General features: G+C 43.4%; 1 pseudogene; it reads left to right on the forward strand.

The window, feature by feature from the left end:
• Positions 1-24,751, forward strand: LOC136525421 (putative F-box protein At3g25750; annotated as a pseudogene).
• The last annotated feature ends 1,384 nt before the right edge of the window (positions 24,752-26,135 follow it).

A 26,135-nucleotide genomic window follows, 5' to 3' on the forward strand; every position in this document is an offset into this window, starting at 1 on the left:
ATGGTGGTGGCTGTGGCGCCGCGGCGAGCTCGAGCGAGCTCGGCGGAGCTGATGGCGTCGGCGGTGTGCTGCGGCTGTGAATGGGGAAGGCGACGGAGGAGTGAATGAGGGCAGAGCGCGTGCGGAGGGCAGCAGGGCGCGCTCCTCTTCAAGCCAGCCAGCGCGCGCGCGTGGTCAGGGCAAGCCGAGCGTGTGGCGGACACGCGGCGGCCGCCATCTGACCTCGGTCGGCCATGACCGGTCCGAAGCCGAAACACTGTAGCGCGATTCAGTGAACAAAGAGCTGACTGACAGTGCCAATTGGTGATGCTCTATCTCCTAATCCGTTGATCCTTAGCGAAAACAGTATAAATGAAAGTTATAGCTCTAAGTACCAGCTACAAATCATGTTAAAGGACCAAGACCTAAATCTGACTGGATCACAAGTTATACCAAGCCAAAGTGGAGTACATGAACTGGAATTTGATTTATGACTTAGAAATATTCTAAGTGCTGAGTCAGCACCACAAATCTGACTTGTGGGCCCAAATTGAACATGTTGTGCACATTTTCATGACTTGGTCACAAAATAACTTTTGTTCCTTATATAATTTGCTACAACTTTGTTTTAGGTTGCTCAGACATGCAAACATTCTAAGCTGTACTTTTTGAACAGTCAAACCAAAAAGTCCTAGGGTCAAAACAAGTCAAACCATGACTCAAAAACTTAATTAGGCAAAATGATCAACATGAACATTGTTCCTAATGACCTTCTAAGTATAGCTAAGTTGTTTAACAATATATTTAGCCATACCACACATTGGTCACACAAGAATCAAGCACTGAATGTACTGAAACGATGAAAAACAATTGAAATGATACTTTTGTTTCATAGTCATGTTTCACATGTTTCATGATCTTGTTGCATTACAATAACTAGCTATGTTCCACTAAAGTGAGTTGCACATGTTGCACTTGGGTGTTGCACACTCTTTAATTCACAAAAGCAACACTCATGAAATATACAGTATGTTGCAATGTTTCGATAACATGTTTCATGTGATATAAGCTCATGAATGGATGAATGATGCTCATGTTCATGAAATGCAAGTGCAATTATGCAAGCCTAACACCAAGGGTGTTACACTGACATTTCAAACTACAGCCAAACTGTCAAATGCAATTGAAGCTGGCCGAAGTCAAATATGAATTCTAATAATATAATAAAAAAGAATCTAAATCCATTTTCAAAGGCCAGATCAAGATTAGGGAAATACGTAATAATAAATTGGGGTCTAAAACTATGGAAACTCCTTCCAAAATGCACCATTCAAAATTGAACCTTTCTGTTGGGCTAGTTGGAAGCCCGACTGGGCAGCCCACTCGAAACAGGGTTGATGGACACCCATAAAGCCAAAACGGGCCCATAGCCACAGAACCAAACGGAGGAAAAGAGAGGAAGGGAAAGGAAGCGAGCTCAGTCGGCGAAGCCAGCTCAAAACCAACCCTGGTGCACACTCTATCAAACATAAAGGAATGTGTACAATTTCAAAGGAAATACATGGAAAATTTAAGGTAGATATTAGCAAACTTTTATTTTACCATGGTGTACGTGCACCAGAGAAAGCCAACGTGGCTTCGCCCCTAACGCCGGCACCAGCCACCGCCCCGGTATCCACGCCTCCGCCAGCGGCGTCGCTTGCAAGGTCAGCACTCTCCCTCTCCCCCCTCCCTCTCTCTCTCACACCCCGCCACCCTGTCACCTAGGCCCTATTTTCCACTCTCTTTTTTTCTGGGTCCCTTTCTTGTGGTTTCTTAACCAATCCGAGAAATCGTGCGGCATATTTGTTCTTGAGGTCCGGGGGGATCTCCCGACTCGAGCTATTGCAGTCTGGTTTCCTTAGGATTTTGGTGTACTTGTGAGGTGTATGGAATGGAAGAACCCTAGAATCAATGCACCTAATTGGTCAGTGACCGAGCAGACGTAAACGGATTTATGCGCCGTAACTGATGTGGCTACAATAAAAGACTCGACTTTGTTGTAAAAAAAAAGACTCGACTTCTATGCTTCACGGTTGTCTCCAACAGAAATTTTGATGTTGTGTGTAACTGTGTATACTTGCCACGGTTCCTCTGCAAACGTGAGCTGGTAGTCCGTCTTGGTTTAATTTGATTGGGGATCTAATACTTTTATTAGATACGAAGAAGTTTTGGTATTTTTTCATGTAAATAAATGTTTTAGCTTCCTGGATGGGTCTTCAACTTTGATTGTTATTCTGTAGTCCACTTTAATAAATGTTGCTCTGCAGTCACAGTGCCATGCCCAACGCTCCACCGTGGAGTACTACCCCAACTTTCACCTATGCATTCAGTGTCCAAATCATCAAGAACATTAGCCTCGCAGGACGTCATGTTCTCTTGAAGAGAACAAAAAGTTTGAAGCAGCCATATGTTCCTGCGTTGTGTATAAAAAAGCTGAAGAGCTTTGGACAAAAGCTGAACACAGTAGCAGGACGTCATGTTCTGCTACTGGTGGTCTAGGTGGAGTATAACTTTATACCAAGACTAACGCTAGGTGCTGCCTGCACTGGTGGTGCCCTGATCTCTTTAGATTCAGAAACAACAACAACAAAAAAAGAAGTCACATAACGTATTCGTTTTGACATATTACACACTGGGCTTTGACTCGCTCGTGCGGCTGATTTCCTGGCCCCTTTGGCTACGAGTGTAATCGACGCGTGTTCCAGGGCGAATCCAAACTGCCGCATCAACTATTGCTGCTCATCTTGGAGGATGCCAACACCTGGATTCAGGCTGCTAGCGCTACTGCTCGCGTCGGCTGTTGTCTAGGCTGCTTAGTGCTTTGTCGCCAATCTTATGCCGTGTAATCACGCGTATGTATGACAGGGGTTTGCAAGGAAAGGAGTGTCTTCGGGATACATCTTGCATTGCTGTGGCACTACTTTGCCTTGGTTGTATGATCTTGCTATCTCCTTTCCTCTTAATGAAAAACTTGCGCTACGGCGCATGTTCACGAAAAATATTACACAATGGGCATTTATGCCATTTGAACAACCTTGCTTGGTATCTTTCACGTGACGATCCGGTAGGATACCAGGAAATTAGGTAGTTCAATTGGGGACTATTAAACAACCTTCTGCGCACACCATCAGAATTCTAATTTGTATCAGTGTATATTGTTGTTGTTTTCAGGATACCTATGGGCATATGGCATAGCTAATATCAAGCAGTGAGTATAGAAACTCTCCCTGGCACCTAATCCCTACATTCTTTTCTTACTCTGTTCATTTTGCACGACTGTAGCACCCGGTTTTAAGAACAAAACCAGATACACACCATATGCGAGGCCAGGAAGTCAAATCTCACATATAGCTATAAATAAGGGTAATATCGAAAGACAATGCTCAATATATAACGTACTTAGTATAAAGGATATAACCTTAGATAGCAAACAGCGGAAAGACAACTCCGATCTTTAGGTGAAGACTCCAATTCCACAGGGACAACTGATTGGTTGATCACAAGCCTAATTCCTTCAAACTCTAGCAATCTGGTACCTATCCGGGATTTTACCAAATAATTAAAAAGTAAAGCAAGCGTAAGTACATGTCGTACTCAACAAATATAACATGGGGTTCATGAGGCTCAAAAGGCTGACATTGGTTTAACTACGAATAGCTTTTAATGAGTCATCTTTTAGCAATTGGGTGGCAACAAGTTTATTCACAAGCTCATATAAACACATGATCAGGTAAACATGAATAATGAATAGCATAAACAGTAATCATTAGTGAGCATCTTCATCATCAGTAGCATTAGTGTTCATCATCTATTCCGTAAATGTTCCAAGGCCGCTCGTGACTGTGAGCACGGTTGATACACCAGTTTTACACTCTGCAGAGGTTGTACACTTTCACTGTGAATCGTGATTTACCGTTTCGACCGAGGTGATCAGCCTCTTGACCCACTACCAAGAAAGGTCGACAGGGTTCACTATGAAGCCTTTTAAAGGGTCGTCTAACAAGTTAGGGCCATTAGATTCACTCGGCAAAAAAGATATAGGAACCCCCTGTCGAATGGCACAATTCCATCACGGCTATACACATAAGAGTAGAGGTTGTCCTATACCCAATTCGGCAAGCCATTCTTACGCCAATAAAGGTAACCTCTAACAAGCTAGAAAAGGTCCTCATACTGTGCTAAAGCCAGAGCCATATAGCCCTCACAGTTGTACTGTAAGTCCCGGATGATCACTTACAGATAAGTCCTTAGAGAGAGGAATCTAGAGCACCATAAAAACAGTCCAATGCTCTAGCCCCCTTGTTCCATATTGCTAAAAAACATCTTTTAGTGTTTATTGCATATGCCATTAGTCAAGTTACAAGATCATGGTTGTAGTTGAGCACTAGCATCATACTCCCCAATGCAATATCCCATAGGTATCAAGGCACAAGGTACAAATTACTAGGAAATCCTTAATGGTAATCAAGGTAGACACATGCAGTATGATAAGTGATTAATGGTGTATAGGACAACAAGGAAAATCTCATGCTATACTTGCCTTAGACTCAGATCCTTCTTCTAGTCCAAACCTTCAAAGGAACTCCTTGATCAACACGTAGAGCTCACCGACTGGACATGATCACAAAGCACCACACAAGCATCCATGCAATCATACACGAAGCAAACAATCGAACTAAATTAGAATAGTACACCAAACATATGAAACAATAAGTAAAAAGATTTTAAAGATGTTCTACATGTCGCTACGAACACACAGACACGAAAAGCACGCTAATCGGAACTACGGTTGTAAAGAAACGACTACAGGGGTTTATATTATAAAAGAAAAGAGAAGACTATAAGCTTGATTTAGGTTAATTAGAAAAAACTATGTGAGTAGCATTAATTTCGATTAAACAAATCATATTTATACTTAAAAACTGAGTTGAAGCTAATCATATTTTATTTATAAATATTTCGATATCATTTATGTCAATTCAACTTTAACTTGCAAATACAAACTGACATGTGAAAACATCTAATCAAATTTGATGTGTGATTAGACTAAACATATTATAATTTAGAAACATATTTATGTTAGCAACTAGTCATGTTAAAACTTATTTGCAAAAGAGCATTGTATATAATTATGGTGCTTTTATTTATAAAAACTAGTTGCATGCATATTAATCAAATTAATATTTAAGCATATATATAAAAGTCACTTGACATGAAAAACGACGACACTAGCATGTAGATCACATCGATATGAATTTAACGCAATTGGAACGACTTGAAACGGACTTAAAACGAATATACGACGATGATATTACGAACAGGTGGTAATTTCGTAATTACCTCGTCTTCATCCTTTGGCCTCCCGTACAGCCACCACACGGCCATGGCAATAGCAGCTGCGCAGGGGTGGGCTCGACTTGATGCACGAAGGAGAGGATGGCCGGGCTGGGCAGCGCGGCGGCGACGGCGACGACGAGAGGAGGAGAAAAATCTAATTTACTATACGAGGGATTTTCCAAACTAGGGGCTCCCCTCACAGTAGTTTTGGTGTGCTTTGCCCAAGAGGTTGATACATATTTATAAGGAGAAAAACTCCCCACATCTACATCAACTAGTAATATGTTACTAATTGATGTTGCACCCTCCACATTTACTAATGGGCCTAAATAATCATTAAAGCCCATTAGTAAATAAATGCATTTGCCTTTAGGATTTATTAGGATTATTGCACATGGGCTTTGAGCGTTGGGAAAAATGAGAGATTTATTATTTTCGGAATTAATTAATTTTGTGGATAAAATAATTCTAGAAAAGTCTAGAATTATTATTTAAGCCGCGAAAAATACTCCGAAAGCTCTGAAAATTCGGAGAAAATTCCCAGAGATATTATAGAACATGAGGAACCCAAATAAAGTAATTAGAGCCCATGATAAGATAATTTGGAGCATCTAAAAAAATAAATTATGCTCATAGACAAGTAGGAACAAGTTCTAGAAAATTTAGAAAAATTCCCGAGAAGTTTGTAGAGATTGATTGACAGACAAGGAACTGAAAGGAGTGATTTGCATTACAAATAAAAGATTTGAGGAAGCTCCCAACGAAAACTTAAGCCGAGAAACAAAGAATTTGATTGTAGAAAAAGATAAAGGCGTGCTGAAGAAGGAAAATCGACCTACTAACGCATTTTAAAGACTTTGCTCACTCTCAACACAAAAAGAAGCAACAAGCAAACATCACATCATCCAAACGCCCGTCAAAATTAGAAAACTTTTGAAAATTCACATTTTTCCTATAACTAAATTTGCGCTAGCTCAAACTAAACTTGGTAAATTTTACCCAAATATTAAAATAATTCATTTTATTTAGTGTTTTCTATGCACAACCCAAAATCGGAAATTTTGGGGTGTGACAACGACCATTCTCTTGTCGACTCAAATCAGGCCAACAAATTGTGTCATGTAGTTGTTTTGTGGGGTTGTCTTTGTCTCTTGGAAGTTATCTGCCTATTTCTCATTTTGTATTCAATTCATGCATCTAATTTATGTATGTATTGAATTTACTTTTGTTGCAGTGAGTCTGCCATCATGCAAAGCCCTATCACAATTCACAATATCTGGCACCTCTGCCTCCACAGAGACATCCCCTGCTACATGTGGGATTCAAGGGTGGGCTGATCTCTCCCTAGAGGCCCGCTCCAGTCTATTGTTGCCCTCCTGGGCTCCTTCAATGACCTCCTTGCCTTCGCAAGCACCTGCCGTTCTTGGCCTGCTGCCTTCTCGTCATACCCATCCAAATCCAGGTTCTATGCCTGGCTCTCACCTCTCCTCGTTAGGCCCCCAATATCCCCGTGCGTGCACCTGACGGTCACGAGCTGCACAGATGGCAGGTCATTGATCAAGCCAATCCAAAAACAGATCTTTGCTGGCAGATTCCTCAAGAAGTATGTAAGGAGGCAATGCATTTCGCCGGCTCCTCTTATGGTCAGCTAATATGCGGCCTTCGCAAAGATTGCCTCATTGTCGATGTGTTCACTGGGGCCGGCCAGAGTTTGGGCACTGCAGCTCAAACTTAAGGATGACACTTTTTTCAACTCTGTCATGCTGACAGCTCCTCTTGCACTACAAAACTCTCACCTCCTTGTCTGTTTAGTATCCAGCCAGCACAGCGTTCCGGCCTCTCCCTTCTTGACTGGTCAGTTGGAAGTGATTCTTGGTCAGAAATGCAGCTCGGTAATTCACTGATCGAGCAGATTGTCGAGTTCAATGGTCAGTTCATCGCGATGGACAGCTACTACAGGCTCTACACTGTCCTTGGCAGGGGCGGAGGCAGCTGTATGGCGAGGTTTCGCGGCCGCCATACCTAAAATGTATACAAAACACTAGTATATATACTGTATATACGTGAAACCGTCCGATCCCCTGTTGATGACACGGCCGTCATCCCCTGCTGATGACCTGATGCACGGATGGATTTTATTTGTGAGCTGGTATCTCATGGGCCTACGTCAAGACTCAAGAGCCCACGGCACTGTAGGTGGTGCCAGGAGTATCCACAATCAAGCAAAGACAGCATATGAAGATTTCAAAAACCAAAGCTCAAGTCTAAAACATAAGGTCACTTCTGCTACAAAAGGAGAATAAAAATATTGTTCAAAGCCATGTCTTTGGTTACAGATGTGAAATCATGCTTGATCAACTTGAGAGCTAACGATTGGGAACCACTATTTGAAGATGTCAAAACCTTTTGCAATGAAAATGATATCCTAGTACCAAATATGGATGAAGCTGTGTCAAGATGGGTCCGATCAAGAAAAAGGGGGAGAAATAACATCACTCAAGATCATTTTTTCAGTGTTGATACATTCTATGCAGCTATAGATGCTATCACCACCGAGCTAGATCATCGCTTTAATGACATGACTTCAGATTTGCTTCTTGGCTTCGCTTGTCTTGACCCAAGAGACTCATTTACCAAATTTGATGTGGACAGAATTGCTAAGCTTACTGATATCTATGATGCAGATTTCTCCTAGGATGATCGTAACTGTATAAAAACTGACCTCCAATTATTCATCAACCACATGAGAAGGCATGACGAATTTAGAGTTTGTTATGATCTTGCAAGCCTAGTTAAAAAGATGTTCGAACTTCAAAGAAATATTATGTTCCCTCGAGTTTATCATATTATTGAGTTGAGGTTGCTACTGCCAGTGGTGACAGCATCGGTTGAGAGGGCCTTCTCAGTTTATGAAGATTATTAAGATCGAGTTATGTAATAAGATGGTTGATGCTTGGCTTAATGACCTGATGGTGTGCTACATTGAGCGAGGCTTATTCAAGGGACTTCATCTTGCTGAAATTAAGAAAGAATTTCAAAAGAAAAAAAAAGAATAATGCCATTGCCAAGGTCTGCACCCAAATAAAGCTTTATTGTGGGTATGTATTTGTTCCAACAACAAGATTTATTTAGTGAGGTATTTTATGTACCAATGCTTTACTTTTGGATTTTTGTTATATTTGCTGATCACATAGTAATATACATATTTAGATAATGTTCTAGTGTGTCCTTGCATAATTGATAGTTATATTATACATGTTCGACCTTTATAAACCCGCCATACCTAGAAAATAATCCTACCTCCGCACCACTGGTCCTTGGCCCCCTAGCTTGGTCGATCTGCAAGAGATGATAACTGTATCTTGGGACAACAATGACATGCATGGATGCCCATTTCGAAGGCCATGGCTGGTGGTATGTAGCGGCATGCTTCTAATTGTTGACTACTACTTGAGCGTAACATCATCTGGAGACCCTGACCTTGAGTTTTGCAGGGGCTGGTACGGCGAGCTTCAGCCATTCTGGGTGTACCCGAGCATGTTCTACTCAGATGGGTAGTGATCCTTGCCTGCCTTATGTTGCTGAAATTTCGCCTTCTGTGTTCTTTGGGTAGCGAAGACTTCTGCATCTGAATAGATGATGCCACTATGTGATATTGTATTTAAAAGAGGTTGTTTAGCACTTTTCTCGTTGATAATTGTGACCCCTGTTTGCTCGAGCCTTCTCCCTAACTGAATGAGGTTTTTAATAACGTGTGTATTTGAGATTTCATTTTTGTCTAATTGCTAAGTAATGTGTGTTTTTGAAGAAAATGTTGATGTAGCTTTTGAAATATATATGAAGAAAAACCACGATGTCTACTCAGAGATCAGCTTTCTGTCTTTTTCCTGTTCTCTTTTGACCGTGCTGTTTAGATTAGGTTTTTCGTTTGGAATTCTGGAATTCAGATTTGTGGAAAGGAACTGGTGTGTGTGAGACCAATGTTTACAAGAATCAATCTATATATACTGTCAAAGAAAAAAAAGAACCAAAATATAATTTGTAACGGTTGCCTCACAGAACAATGTGGAACTGGAATTGACGTGAACAAATTTATATTCTATAGTAAACAATAACTGAAGTCGAATTTCAACATTCAAACGCGAATCACCTTTTTTATTTTGGTATAAGAAAATGTGTATAGTCGCTCAAAATGAATGAGGGCATATATATGCTTCCGAAACTAGAAGAAAAGCTATTAGGCCCTTTGTAAGCTTCATAGTTTTGGCCCAGACTTCCAATACGTGAAATCGCTACGGCCCTGGTCCAATTTTGGCCCATAAAAGAGAGAGTAGAGCAGAGGGAGCGGGACTGGAGAAGCGGCGCTACTGGAACTCTAGAAGTGAGGGAAGAGGAGATTGGGAAAGCGATCTCGCCGCCGTCGCCTTCGCCGGCGAACGTGGAGACACCGACATTATCGACGCCTGCTTCCTAAGCAAGGCCTGTACTCTCACTCTCTCCCTGCCTGATTTCTTTTTATTCTTTTTGCTTGGTTCATCCGCACATCCATGTCTCCTTAGTCCTTTGGTTCATCGGCGCATCCCTGTCTCCTAGTCCTTCAGTTTGTTGAACCAACCAAGCCGATAAATTGCGTCGCGTGTTTGTTGCGGTGAAGTGATCTTGAATCGAGCTATTTAGATTAGGTTTGCATTGGATTATGGTGTGATGGTAAGATGTACGGCAGGGGAAAGCCCTAGCGCCAATAGACATGAATCCACGACCCAGGGACGCCGTCCCAAATCGAGGGTTGGGGTTGAACAGGGTCGATGTCCCTGTTCTTCTTGGGTCGTCGTTCCTCTGTAGTAGGAACATACAATGGATCCATGAGCTATATCAAAAAGCAGTAGAGACGATTGGAAGGGAAAATGATGGATCTTGTTGTTGCTGCGATGTAAGACGCAACTAACGTTGAAGAAGACTACCATAGAATTGGGGTGCAGGAGGCTAGAGCAGGAAACATAAAATTAATCTACCTCCAACAAAACTGAGAACACAAAAGAGAAGAGGAGACAATGGGTGATCGATTTTGCTAGTGTCTGCCTGCCTGGTGTGAGGAGTTGGCTAGAGGTGGTTGATTTCTGGCTGGCACAATAGGTGATCTGAAGGAGAGAGAGAAGGCTAATATCTAACTGCCAGTGGAGACTCTCTCTTGTTGTCGGAAAAAGTCTACGTAACCCTCTCATCTATTGCGACTCGACTACTTCACCCCCTAACCTGTAAAACCCCCTCACCTTTGCAAAACCGTTTTAAATAACCCCTATGGTGGTTTTGCATAGTGGTTTTGCCATGCTAGCGTGCTGAGGTGAAATTTGATGCTGATGTGGAAGAGTGACAAGTGGGCCTGGCTTGTAAGTGGCGCCCCTTCTCTCACTGATAGATGGTACCCACCCGTCATCCCCAACCTCCAGCTCCTTCTACCTTCCATCCGTGGGCGAGGGATCAGCATCCACTCTTCTAGATCTCGCTCGGTTACCCACGGTGATTTCTTGTTGGCTCCTGGCTGGCTTTTTCCATGCTCGTGCAGCTGAGGCGGCGAAGTAGAGAGATGAGCAGCAAGAAGGCGGAGGGTAGCAGCAAGCTAGGGTAGTGGCTGGGCACGCCGGTGCGGGCGCTGTCACGGGCATGCGACTCGTACGTGCACGGGCCGGATACCGATGCCCGCGGGCACGTATGGCGGCCGTGCAGGGTTCGCGCTGGGGACAATGGAGGCCTGGACGTTCAGCTCCAGCTCCCAGCGCTACGGCGGTGACGACGTCAACGAGCATGTCCGCGCCAGGCAGCGGCCGGACGCGGAGGCAATGACGTGGCGGCAGCGAAGTCGAAGGTCCCGGACTCCTAGTGTGCAGCCGGAGCGTTCCGGTGGGGCGGATCGACGAGGACACGCCATGCGAGTTCAGCGCCGACGACGTCATGCGCGTCACCGGCCCTGCTGTGTACAGGGCCCGTAGCATCGTCGTGGGCAGCGCCGGCCTCATCGCCCGCACTGGGTACAAGCTGGGGTGTCGTGCGGGGCTGATCCAGCGTCTGGTCCGTTCGTCGTGTGCATCGTCGGTGCATGCGAGCAACGGCGGCACCAGCATGACGGCAACGTCCTTTCTTACTTGTGCATAGCTAGCTCAATTTCTTTAGAGTTCGTAGCTCTTAGTACTAAAGCCGGTCGGGAACCAACAAGAAATTATAGTGGGTAACCGAGCGATCGAGAAGAGTGGATGGTGATCCCTCGCACGCCATGGATGGAAGGTAGGAGCCAGAGGTAGAGGATGACGGATGGGGACCACCAATAGGTGAGAGAAGGGGCGCCACTAACAAGTGGGGCCTAGTTTTATAAGCTTTTTAATCTATGTTTTTACTGTTTGGTGTACTGTTCTAATAGAAGTCTATTTGTATGCATGTAATGATTGGATTGATGCTTGATTGGTGATTTGGAACACGATTAGAGGGTGAGCAGTTTGAGGTACTGAGGACCAGCAACAGGAAGATCAGCAGTACCAAGATAACTTTGAAGAAGGCAAGTGTACCAAAGGCCCCTTGTACCTCTGAACTATTACCATTCATATTCATGCATGTGTCTAATTTGAAGTACCTTTAAGGACTTTACCTAGATTATTACTTGTACCACATATCCTTGTTACCTAGGGTTTGGGTATGCATTTTGGATAGATGCTGCAGCGCTTAACATAAAATAACTGTTAAACATGACTAAAGGTACTATGCAATGTGATAAAATAGAGCTTTATAGCAACAATTAGGGGGCTAGAGCACGGGGTTGAGTGCTCTAGTGCCTCTCCATAATGACTTAATCCTGAAGCAGCCACCCAGGAGGTTTCGTACAACCCCGAGTGTCATATGGCTCTGACTTTAACCTGTTAACTAGATTGTACTAGCTCGTCTGTAGCTTTCTGTAAGGGCAAGAGGGGGGCACTAGTTGATATGTTTCCTTTCCTGCTAGGATGTGTGTACCGGGCAGCGACCACACGTGCCACTCCTAGAGGAGGGCCACATACGGCTAGATGACTGAAACCTTAGCAGCTATGACTTGTTAGTGCGACTAGCTAAGGGTTACATAGTGAAACCCTGCCACACTTCATAGGTAGAGGTGTAGTGGGCTTTGCAAACCCCGGCATTGGGAATCATGGCTCAGTGGGTAAAGTTGTACAATTTCTGCAGAAATATTTGACCTATTATAACAACCGTGCTCACGGATACGAGCGGTCTGGATCCTTCATGATTAGTGGTTACTGTGGATGGTTGGGAATTGATATAAATTTGATTATATATTATTATCACTTGGGATTTGGGATTGTTCACTAAAGTAGTGATTCAGGATGCTAAAACTTGATCAACTAAAATTGCGAACCGCAGTCAAACCTTGTCAAGCCTTTGAGCCTCATAGATCCCTTTGATATACTTGCTAAGCATGGTGAGGTTACACTTGCTTTACATTAAATGAAAATCCCAGATGGGTAACAGATAATGGGTATGAAGAGTTTCCGGAGGATGTCCTGGACTACTAGGGAGATGTTCACCAGTTGGAGTCCCTGTGGCAGATTGGGTCTAGTTATTTCGCTGTGTGTGTAATAATGTTTCCAATGAGCAAAACTATGTATTAACATTATGATGAGATATGCGATGTAATAAGTACTTTACTTTGATATTATTACAATTTGTGATATATGTGTGTGTTTGGACATCCTGGGCGCACATATATGAGTACTTGGTTTTGCTATGCAAAATTGGGTGCGACAAATTGGTATCAAAGCTATTACTGACTGTAGGACGATCAACCTACTTAGAAATGGACGTTTTTAGGATCACATTATCTTTATTTTACTACCTTTAATTTGCTATAAAGTTTTTGCTTATATTCTGTTCTTTATCTGTTGCAAAAATTATTTTATTCTAATACTCAACCTTTTCATTCTTATAGATGGCCTGCACCAAGCTGACACCCCGCAAGAGGACCATTGTGATACCCACCAAGAGGACAAGGTTCAAATTCGGCAAGCGCGTTCCTTCACATCTGGTGGAGGCTCTGAGGAGCATGGAGGAGGAACCGCCTGTGGAGGTGCCCATGGAGGAACCTCTGGAGGACGTGATGGAAGATGATCCCATGGATGAAGAAACAGAAGAGGGGCCCATGTTTGAGGAGCCCATTGAGATAGAGGAGTCTGAGGAAGAACCCATGTAGGAAAATGGTCAGGGTGGTCAGGAGGGAGCTGGTGATCCGGATGATGGAGATGATTCTGATGGTTCTGATTCTGATGATGGTGGTGATGGAGATGGTGGAGATGGTAATGGAGATGATGGTGGTGACGGTGACGGAGATGGTGGAAACAATGGCGATGATGACCATGATGCATTGCTGGCTAAGGGGTGGACCGCGGAGATCCACTACGATTTGGAGGGCGATGCCTACTACCACCCCAAGCTTCTCGCACTTGTACGTCACTACCACACCAGATGCACTGTTCAGTACAGGACAGAGCATTGGACCCACCCCGACTACACCGGCTTCTGGGAGACAGAAGTGTACATCTGTGAAGGGACTCGGGTGCGCTACATCCACCGCGCCATCACTGCATGGCTCACACGTGCAGCCGCCATCAGAGATGCTGCTCGACAGGCATTGGTGGTCAACCGCGACCGCCACTTCAACGACATCGCCTGGGAGGAGGATCGTTATCTTCCCCGCCGTCGGAGCGGCCAGTCTACTTGCAACATTGCTGCACCACTTGGAGAGGCGAACCTAAGGCTGAGGCCTACCCTGTTGTGCTTGGCTCTAACCAACACTGATTTGTATCAGGCCTTGAATGAGTTAGATGTCATGGGGAAGGCGTACCTGCAGCTTGCCCGTGAGAATGCTACATTGAAGCAACATCAAGGAGGTCCCGGTGTGGAAGCGCCAGGTGTTCCTGCTCAGTCGCCCCCGTGGAATAGAGGAGAATTTGGAGACCCCAACACCAGCACCAACATCGACCCATAGGAGGATGTCTTAAAAAGAAAATGTAATAAACACGCGTAGATGCGCGAGAGAGTGTTAGTTTCTTTCTTTTAATGGTTGAACAAGTGTTACTTGCATGGTTGGATGTTTGTCATAATGAACAATGCTTGATTTGGATCTTTGATATGATTGTGATGACTTGTGGGCATGTCCACAGTCATTTAGTTAAGATTAAGGTTTAAGGATAATATGAATAAATAGTTTGGTTTCTTTTTATCATGTTATCCATTATGTAACATTCCGAGCAGTCCATCTTTATCAGTTCATATCTCATGTTCTAGATGTCCAATGGTCATGAGAATTTTATGGAGATAAGTAGACTTCTATATCTCTCTTTTGGCTCTAGAATCACCTCAATAGCTATTATAAATTGTGAGATACAGCTGTTGTAAGTTGAGGTTTCTGTGCTGTCAGAAATTATGGAGCAGTACTGCTTGTTGTCTGTTTTTGACTAAGTAAACGTCAGAATCTGAGAAGGTGTTCTAAATGAAACTTGTAGAGAATTTCATAAGCTTTCCAGAAAGGTAAAATTCGCAATCAGATGATAAACAGAGAGTGAGATATTCTCGTTTTGCTGCACTGCTTTTTGTCCAACTCGCCGGAAAAGTTCAGAACAATTATCTATTTGTGTACCCTACATATATCTCTTGTCTTAATCTTGTGACACCTACTCTTATTAGACCATTATCTTTTAAATTTTATATGCTTGGACATATGAGACTTATATGATGCATCTATAGATGGTGAACACCAGGAGGAACCACCAGGGAGGCGAGGACCTGCCACCACCACCTCCTGTCACTATGGAGCAGCTGATGATGATGCAGACACAGTTGCTTCAGCAGATGGCCCAGAACATGCAGAACATGGGGCATGGCAATGGGAACTCACCCCCGCAAGTTAGAGATAAGAGGGGAGAGTTTCTGAAAGGACATCCACCTGTCTTCAAGCACTCCACTGACCCACTTCAGGCTGACGACTGGCTACGTGCTATTGAGAGGCAACTAGAGATTGCCTAGTGCGATGACAAAGAGAAGGTTCTGTATGCTTCTGGATAGCTGCAAGGGGCTGCACTGGATTGGTGGGACTCATTCCGCTTTGGTCGTACTAAAGCTAATCCCATCACTTGGCCCAAGTTTCGCAGCGCCTTCCGCTCTCACCACGTGCCTGCTGGATTGATGAAGCTGAAGGAGTTCTTGGCTCTCAAGCAGGGGAGCATGACTATTGCTGAATATCGTGACAAGTTCATACAATTGTCATGGTATGCACCTACTGAGGTGGATGAGGATAAGAAGAGGCAGGAGCTATTCATGGAAGGTTTGAATGATGGTCTCCAGTACCAACTGCTATCTCATACATTTGCTAGTTTCTAGCAGTTGGTGGATAAGGCCTTGGTGATAGAGAACAAGCACCGCCAGATGGAGGACAAGAAGAGGAAGTTCCAAGGACAGCAATCCAGGAGCAACTCTCATTTCCGTACCAATCCTCAACAGACTCAACCACAGCAGTGCTACTAGGGTCAGTCCGGTCTAGTCAACCGCAACCAGCAACCACAGCGTGCACAGCAGCAGCAATAGTATAAGGCACCAGCTCAGCGCCAACAACATGTCAACAATGTTCCTATGAGGAATAACGTCCCCAATGCTCCACAGAAGAATGGCGCACCAAAGGCGCCAAATGCAGTTAATTATAACAGATGCTTCAATTGTGGAGAACCAAGGCATTACTCCAACAGATGCCCCAAGAGGACGGCTAACACACAGCAAAACTATGTCCAGGGAAAAGTCAACCATGTGACTACAGAAACAGCTCAGGAGGCACCGGATGTAGTGATCGGTACATTTCTGGTCAACTCAAACTCAGCTACAGTACTTTTTGATTCTGGTGCTTCGCATTCCTTCATAGCATATACATTCATACAGAAGCATGGTATTCCCATATGTGTTATGAAGAAACCCATGTTAGTAAACTCACCTAGAGGGGAAATGAAAGCAAATTGGATATGCTTAGCTGCTAGACTCATCATAAGGGGGGTAGAATTTCAAGCCAACCTTGTAGTTATAGACTCATCTGGAATTGATGTTATCTTGGGTATGGATTGGTTAAGGTCCCAGAAGGCAGTTATTAATTGTGGAAACAGTTCCATGAATCTTACCACTTCATTCGGAGAGAAAGTTGAGTATGTGGCAACACAGTCAGCCGTGAAAATCTGCTGGGTTAATCAATTGGAGGGCACAACTATAGAGGATATACGGATAGTAAATGAGTATCCAGATATCTTCCCTGAGGAGTTATCAGGTATGCCACCTGAATGAGACATTGAGTTTATAATTGAACTTTTACCTAGAACTACACCCATAGCTAAGAGACCTTATAGAATGGGAGTGAATGAATTAGCGAACTTAAGAAACAATTAAGGAAATTGCTAGATAAGGGTTATATCCAACCTAGTTCTTCACCTTGGGGTGCACCAGTATTGTTTGTAGAGAAGAAAGATGGTACACAAAGAATGTGCATAGATTACGGATCACTTAATGAGGTCACAATTAAGAACAAGTATCCACTGTCTAGAATTGATGACCTGTTTCACCAGTTGAAAGGAGCTTGTGTGTTTTCCAAGATCAACCTCCGATCTGGATACCATCAGTTGAGAAGAAGATGTTCTGACATTCCTAAAACTGCTTTTGTGACCCGATATGGACTATATGAGTTCACAGTCATGTCCTTTGGTCTGACAAATGCACCTGCTTACTTCATATATCTGATGAACAAAGTATTCATGGAGTACCTTGACAAGTTTGTCGTTGTGTTTATTGATGATATATTAGTATACTCTAAGAATGAGGAAGAACATGAGGGACATTTGAGGTTAGTATTGCAGAAGCTTAGAGAACATCAGCTCTATGCTAAGTTTAGCAAATATAAATGTGAGTTCTGGTTAAAAGAAGTATCTTTCCTTGGTCACATAATCTCTAATGGAGGAGTAGCAGTAGATCCCAAGAAGGTTAGGGATGTGTTGAGTTGGAAGCCACCTCAGGATGTTAGTGAGATTCAGAGTTTCCTTGGTATGGCTGGGTACTATAGGAGATTCATCGAGGGATTTTCTAAGTTAGCCAAGCCCATGACTGCTTTGTTAGAGAAGAATGCCAAATTTGTATGGTCTAAGCAATGTCAGGATAGTTTTGAGAAGTTGAAGAAGAGACTGACTTCTGTCCCAGTGCTTATCTTACCTGATCTTACCAAAAGCTTCTCTATCTATTATGATGCCTCACGGCAAGGTCTAGGCTACGTTCTTATGCAAGAGGGTAGACGTGTTGCCTATGCATCCAAACAGTTGAGAAAACATGAGTTAAATTATCCGACTCATGATTTAGAGTTAGCAGCTGTGGTACATGCTCTCAAGATTTGGGGGCATTACCTAATTGGTCATAACTGTGACTTTTATACAGACCATAAGAGTTTGAAGTATATATTCACATAATTAGATCTGAATTTGAGGCAGTGCAGATGGCTAGAGTTAATCAAGGATTATGATTTAGAGATACACTATCACCCGGGAAAGGCTAACGTTGTAGCAGATGCCTTGAGTAGGAGGAGTTATGTGAACATGGCCTATACAACTCAGTTACCTAAAGAGTTGTGTGAGGAGTTTGAATACCTGAATCTGGGTATTGTGGCTAACACCATGGAGTTAGAGGTAGAACCTACTCTAGAACGTGAGATTCATAAGGGACAATTGAATGATGAGAGGATCAAGGATATTGCTGAACGTATAGTGATTGGTAAAGCCCTAGGATTCCACATGGATGATCAAGGAACAGTATGGTTTGGCAAAAGGATTTGTGTGCCAGAAGTAAAGTCTATTAGGGAGTCTATTTTGAGGGAAGCTCATAACTCAGCCTATTCCATACACCCGGGGAGTACTAAAATGTATCTTGATCTCAAAGAGAGATATTGGTGGTATGAACTAAAAAGAGATGTAGCTGAACATGTGGCCATATGTGATACGTGCCAAAGAGTAAAGGCAGAACATCAGAGGCCAGCAGGGTTGCTACAGCCTATGAAGATACCCGAGTGGAAATGGGAAGAAGTTGGAATGGATTTCATAGTCGGATTACCCCATACACAGAGGGGATATGACTCTATCTGGGTAATTGTAGACCATCTGACAAAAGTAACACATTTCATTCCTATCAAGACAGCTTATTCTGGTGTAAAGTTGGTAGAGCTATACATGGAGAGGATTGTATGTTTACATGGAGTACCCAAGAAGATTGTTTCAGATAGGGGTACACAGTTCACATCTCATTTTTAGCAGAAATTGCATGAGTCCATGGACACGAAGTTGAACTTTAGCTCAGCTTATCATCCTCAGACAGACGGACAGATCGAGAGAACAAATCAGATTTTTAGAGGATATGCTAAGTGCTTGTGCTCTACAGTACGGGACAAGTTGGGATAAAAGTTTGCCCTATGCCGAATTCTCTTATAATAATAGCTACCAGAAAAGTCTTAAGATGGCACCATTTGAGGCGTTGTATGGCAGAAAGTGCAGGACACCACTATTTTGGAATCAAATGAGAGAAAGTCAAGTATTTGGACCAGAAGTTTTGCAACTGGCAGAGAAACAGGTACAAACAATAAGGCAAAACTTGACGGTTGCACAGTCTCGATAGAAAAGCTATGCTGACACGAGAAGAAGAGATTTAGTGTTTGAGATTGGTGACTTTATCTCAAAGTTTCACCTATGAGAGGAGTTAAGAGATTTCATACTAAGGGAAAGTTGTCACCCAGGTATGTGGGACCATTCAAGATCATCAATAGGAGAGGAGAAGTTGCTTACCAGCTAGAATTACCGAAACAACTCTCTGGTGTTCATGATGTCTTCCATGTATCGCAACTTAAGAAATGTTTGAGAGTACCTGAGGAACAACTACCTTTAGAAGAACTGGATATCCGAGAGGATCTATCATACAAAGAATATCCAGTGAGAATCTTGGAAACAGCGGAGAGAATCACAAGAAGCAAGATAATAAGAATGTGCAATGTTCAGTGGAACAGACACTCTGTGGATGAGGCAACTTGAGAAAGAGAGGATGATCTGAGATCTGACTATCCCAATCTTTTTGAACCATCCGAATCTCAAGGACGAGATTCATCTTAAGGGGGTAGGTTTGTAACACTCAAAAATTTCAACTGCAAATTAGCAATTAATTTTGAGCATTTATTAAATTTTCTATGTATTTTTAACTTAGGCCAAATAATAAATTTTGGTTAAATAAAATTAACTATAAGGTTTAGAAACATGTTTGTTGCATTCATGCCGAAGCATATTATTTTTGGTTGAGTGTAGGGCTAGATGGCTTGAAGTTAAATTCAAATTTCATTTGAATTTGGCTTAGAATTGAAAACTAGAATTGGAAAAGAATTTGATTTTTGAAAAACCTTCTTTTCTTCCTTTTCAGCCCAGCCCCAGGAACCAGCTCGGCCCTTCTCTTCCTCCTCTTATTGGCTTTGGCCTGCTCGGCGGCCCAGTTTGCGCCTCCCGCTTCTTTCCTTTCCTCCCGCACGGCCTGCTCCGCACTGGCCCACTCGGCGGCCCGCTCCGTGCCTTCCTTTGCTCGCGTGCCTGCTGCATCGCCCACGCGGCCTAGCTCGGCGCCCCAACCCGCTCGGCCTTCACCACAGCGCCACGCCGGTCAGTCACCAGCACGCTCCCGTCCGCTCCCTTCTCCCTCGCTGCGCCGCTAGCCCCATACGTCAGCGCCGTGCTCCCCTTCCCTTTTCTTCCCCGCGCACTCCCTTCCTTCTTCACCGCCCAGCGATGGCGCGGCCAAGCAAGGCAAGTCGCCGCCATCATGCATGCAAGGCAGGCAACCAATCCTGCCCGAGCGCCGCTCCCCTTCCATCTACCGCACCCCACCCGGCCTATAAAGCACTGAGCCGAACCCCTATTTCTCCCCTTTCCTCTGTTCATGCTCGAGCTCGCCACCGCCGCCCCGTAGCCCACTGCTCTAGTGCCCTAACCTTGACGCTGACGACTCCCGAAGCTCCACCATGCTTCCCCATGACTGTAGGTACCCTCAATTCGCCGTTTTGGTCATGGATTTCTTGGATTCACCCTCACTAGCACCTTGTCTTCTCTCTCCAGCCGCCGCCGCCGTTGACTCGAACCTTCGGAAACTTCCCGGAAGCCACGACCACCTTCAATCGACGCGCGGTGAGCTTCTCCATCTTCCTATTTGTTCATCGTATTGTGCACTGGAACGCCGTACTAGCGAACTCTAGACACCGTCGGCCATGGCGCCACTGCGGGACGTCGCTCCGGCGCATTCCCCGCCCTTGGGTTGCATCCCAGTGTGTTCGCGAGGTCCTGCGCTTCACGCCCGTGGGTTCGGGTTGGGTTGGGATGGCTGGAATCACCATCCCGGCGTCCGCCACCGAGTTTGAATTGTCGCCGGCAATGGCAGGCTTGCCGGCGATACTGTGCAGCCGGCGGAGGTACTCCTGTGCACCCTGCACTGTTAGATCTTGCATGAACGGTTGAGATCTAAATGTATCGGTTCGATACATGACCGGTCCACCGCGGCTGTGGACCCGGTCCACCGTGCCGCGTCAGCACGCGTCCACCGTGCATTTGGTGCACCGATCCAGTCCGCACACGCCACGTGGCTGCCCAGTCAGCAGCTGGGGTCAACCCACAGTCAAGCCGCACCCATTTTGCAGAATAGCGCCTTTGTTTTCGGTAAAACAACCCGCAGTCCATTCCAGTTCAAAATAAATACAATTCAGTCCTATTTTTATTTGTTTAGGTCCCTGTAGTTTCCAGAAATAATACGCGCAGTCCAGTAACCGTGTAAATTCATATTTTTATTGTTTTAATTCAAAAATAAGTTCAGTTTATTTATAGAAATACCATTAAACATTATTTCGTGCATAACTTGCATTTTAAGTCTGATTTGAGTGATTCTTTCGCTCACGTGTTCGTAGCAGTACGTAGAATAGTTTTATAAGCTTTTTAATCTATGTTTTTACTGTTTGGTGTATTATTCTAATAGAAGTCTATTTGTATGCATGTAATGATTGGATTGATGCTTGAGTGGTGATTTGGAACACGATTAGAGGGTGAGCAGTTTGAGGTAGCTGAGGACCAGCAATAGGAAGATCAGCAGTACCAGGATAACTTTGAAGAAGGCAAGTGTACCAAACACCCCTTGTACCTATGAACTATTACCATTCATATTCATGCATGTGTCTAATTTGAAATACCTTTAAGGACTTTACCTAAATTATTACTTGTACCACATATCCTTGTTACCTAGGGTTTGGGTATGCATTTTGGATAGATGCTGTAGCGCTTAACATAAAATAACTGTTAAACATGAGTAAAGGTACTATGCAAAGTGATAAAATGGAGCTTTATAGCAACAATTAGGGGGTTAGAGCATGGGGTTGAGTGCTCTAGTGCCTCTCTATAAGGACTTAATCCTAAAGCGGCTACCCAGGAGGTTTCATATAACCCCGAGTGTCCTATGGCTCTGACTTTAACCTATTAACTAGATTATACTAGCTCGTATGTAGCTTTCCGTAAGGGTAAGAGGGGGGCACTAGTTGGTATATTTCCTTTCCTGCTAGGATGTGTGTACCGGACAGCGACCACGTGTGCCACTCCTAGAGGAGGGCCACATACGACTAGACGGCTGAAACCTTAGCAGCTACGACTTGTTAGTGCGACTAGCAAAGGGTTACGTAGTGAAACCCTGCCACACTTCCTAGGTAGAGGTGTAGTAGGCTTTGCAAACCCCGGCATTGGGAATCACGGCTCGGTGGGCAAAGTTATATAATTTCTGTAGAAATATTTGACCTATTATAACAGCCGTCCTTACGGATACGAGCGGTCTAGATCATTCGTGATTAGTGGTTACTGTGGATGGTTGAGAATTGATATAAATTTGATTATATATTATTATCACTTGGGATTTGGGATTGCTCACTAAAGTAGTGATTCAGGATGCTAAAACTTGATCAACTAAAATTGCGAACCGTAGTCAAACCGTGTCAAGCCTTTGAGCCTCATAGATCCCTTTGATATACTTGCTAAACATGGTGAGCTTACACTTGCTTTACATTCAATGAAAATCTCATATGGGTAACAGATAATGGGTATGAAGAGTTTTCGGAGGATGTCTAGGACTACTAGGGAGATGTTCACCAGTTGGAGTCCCTATGGCAGATTGGGTCTAGTTATTCCGTTGTGTGTGTAATAATATTACCAATGAGCAAAACTATGTATTAACATTATGATGAGATATGCAATATAATAAGTACTTTAGTTTGATATTATTGCAATTTGCGATATATGTGTGTGTTTAGACATCCTGGGCGCACATATATGAGTACTTGGTTTTGCTATGCAAAATTGGGTGCGACATCCCTCAACTTTTGTGAAAGTCTGTTTTTCCTTCCTGAACTCTAAAACCAAGCAAAACGCCTCCCGCAACTTTTAAAACCATTCATCTTACCTCCCTGACCCGGTTATAAGCGGTTTTGAAGGCGGTTTTGTCTTTTTCTTATTTATTTATTTTGGCTGAATCTTTGAAAAATCATAGTAAATCATAGAAAAATCATAAAATGGAAAATACAATTTTATTGGACTCCACATGAGTAGATCTACAGAGTGAACATATAATATCGTATGCTTTAGTACAAAGTTTTTGTTGTAGCTTTAGATCTATGATTTTCTATAATTAAATGGAATAATTCTGAAGTTTCTATGATCCAATTATGCTGAAAATTTTATGGTGGACTAATTATTGTATGCTGAAACTATAGTAAAAATTTCATACTCGTTGGATCATGTATAACTTAGTTATAGATTTTATTTAGGTTTATGCTTGTTAAATATAAATAAATCTATAACTAAGCTATACATGATCCAATGAGTATGAAATTTTTACTACAGTTCAATCATACAATAATTAGCCCACCATAAAAATTTCATCACAATTGAACCATAGAAACTACAGCTATGAATTATTCTAAATAATTATAGAAAAACATATATCTAAAGCCACAACAAAAACTTTGTACTAAAGTTTACCATATTATATGTTCACTGTGTAGATCTCTCATGTGGAGTACAACAAAATTGGATTTTCTATTTTATATTTTTTCTATGATTTATTATGATTTTCAAATATTCAGCCGAAATAAATAAAAAAAGAAAAAGACAAAACCTACTTCAAAACTGCTTATAACTGGGTCAGGCTGGTAAGATGAATGATTTTAAAAGTTGAGGGAGGTGTTTTGCCTGGTTTTGGAATTCAAGAAGGAAAAGCGAACTTTCGTGAAAGTTGAGGGACATAATGTGGACTTTTTCCTATCTCTATGGCCCTGGCTCACAAGGCCCAATTTTGGCACATAAAAGAGCGTAGAGCAGAGGCGAGCGGAACTAGGAAGCGGTAGAGTAGGAACTAGGAAGACAAGAAAGGGAAAGCAATCTCGCCGCCACCGGCAAAGGCGCCGGCACTCACTCTGAGAAGTTGCACATTGCCGGCTCTTCTTATGGGCAGCTGATTTGTGGCCGTGGCAGAAATTGCCTTATCGTGGATGTGTTCACTGGTGCTACAGTTTTACCTCCACAGCTCCCATTTGGCGACAACACTTATTTCTACTCTGGCATGCTGACAGCTCCCGTCGCATCACCAAACTCACACCTCCTACTTTGCACATCATTGAAACAGGGCGGTCAGTGCTTCCTGTTTGATTGGCTGATTGGAAGTGATTCTTGGTCAAAACTTGGGCTCGATGATTCACGGATTGAGCAGATTGTGGAGTTCAATGGCCTGTTCATCGCAATGGACTACTATTACAAGCTATACAATCTGTCCTGGGCCCCTCAGCTTGGTCTGCAGGAGATAGCAACTGCGTGGTGGGATGGCGAGGATGCATGCCCATATCTAAGGCCATGGATCGTGGTGTGTGGTGACATGCTCCTGATGGTCGACCATTGCATAACCCTTTAGTTAGCTGGAGCACCTGTCGAGTACAAAGCCTATCGCCTCGACATGTCAACTGTGCCTGCAGCTTGGGTGGAGGTGAAGAAGCTAGAGAATTACTTTTTATTGGGTGCGATGTGAGGAGCCCTGTGTTTTCTTGCACCAGCTTGGATGGAGCGGGAGGAGTAACTGCTTGTCCTACGGGTATTACGATCCATCCTTGGTGTTGCATGGGCTTGGAGATGATGCGGATGCTGTGTGGAATCCAGACAACGACGATTACCTTGAGTTCAAGAGGAACTGGTACACCCAACTGCAGGTCTTCTGGGTGTACCCAAGTATGCTCTATCGCTGATGGCAAGTGATGGATGAACTCCATCAGTTTGTGCTGAAACTTCACCTCAAATTTCCTTAGAGAACATAAGCTCGCATTTACAATGGATAATGTCCATTATGGTAGATGAGAGTTCTTAGACTTGGAGTTTCCATTCAGTTTTTTTTTTTTGATAAGTCTGGGGGGGTGGGGGTGGGGGGGGGGGGGGGGGGGGGGGGCGCGGGGGGGGGGGGGGGGTGTTGGCGAGAGAGAGAGAATCCCCCACCGGATTGATTTGATTAATTAATAGTGGCTCTGAATTATCCTGAGAGTTTACAAATCGGGTTCTCTTTCCATTCAGTTATGAGTTGTGTCCCGTTGCTACTTGTTATCTTTTGCACTAGTTATGACTTATGAACTTGTTAGCTATTCTGGAAATCCTGGAAGGCTGGATACTGTTATTTTAATGAGTAGTAGAGAAACGTTTCTAATATGTCTGAGTTTCCTCTGTCCACGTAAAATGTGAAGATGCAATTGCTTGTGTGTATGCAGCCATGCAGGCATCTGGTTGCTGCCTTGTCCTTTGTTTGCTATATGCTACGCAATCTATTTGTCTAAAGGGAAAATAAAGGTTGTCGTATGCACACTGGTCATGAAGCAGAAATCCAAATGTGTATAAGTATTGTCTTCAGCCACTTTCGTTTCATAGATTTCAGGGCATAGATTTTGACAGTTAGAATCTGAATTACACGAGCTAAACAAATAAACGACAGAAAATGAATTTGGAAAGAAATAGTCCCTATGAAAAACATGTTAGATTAATAGGCAATTTCCATGTCATTTTAATTCCATAATTTAACAGTATGATGATGACATATAAAGAAATATTAATCATTGAAATCATGATATCGATTATATCCATGGTGAAAATACATGCTAGATCATGTATCATGAGAAACATACGAAAAACAGAAACATGTGAACTTGATACATAAATCATAACAGAGAGAGACTGGCATGATAAACATCTCAGATTTGCAACAAGCATAAGGCTACATATGAAGCAACATGACTGTAACAATAAAGCACATACATGGATCATATATTTGACAGAAACAGACCGGTAAGACTGGACATATGGAACAAACTGAGAGAAGATGAAACGATCATACCCTCCCGTCCGTGATTCCGAAGTCGACATGCTGTAGGAGAAGAATCCTCGACGAAGAAGACGCCGGTGATCGTGAAGAAGACGAAGACTCTTGGACAGTCGCGTAGACGCTCCCCAAAAACCTAATTGCCGATCCCCCGTGCAAGGTCTCGAACGACAAGGGCTTCGGAGGCACCTGCCCTCTCGCTCCTCCGTGCGCGTAGAGTTACGAGATGAGGAAAGCTATCGAACAACTGAATTTTGTTTCTGGAATGA

The sequence above is a fragment of the Miscanthus floridulus genome, chromosome 19 (genome assembly GCF_019320115.1).
Source record: "Miscanthus floridulus cultivar M001 chromosome 19, ASM1932011v1, whole genome shotgun sequence".
NCBI classification, from domain to species: domain Eukaryota; kingdom Viridiplantae; phylum Streptophyta; class Magnoliopsida; order Poales; family Poaceae; genus Miscanthus; species Miscanthus floridulus.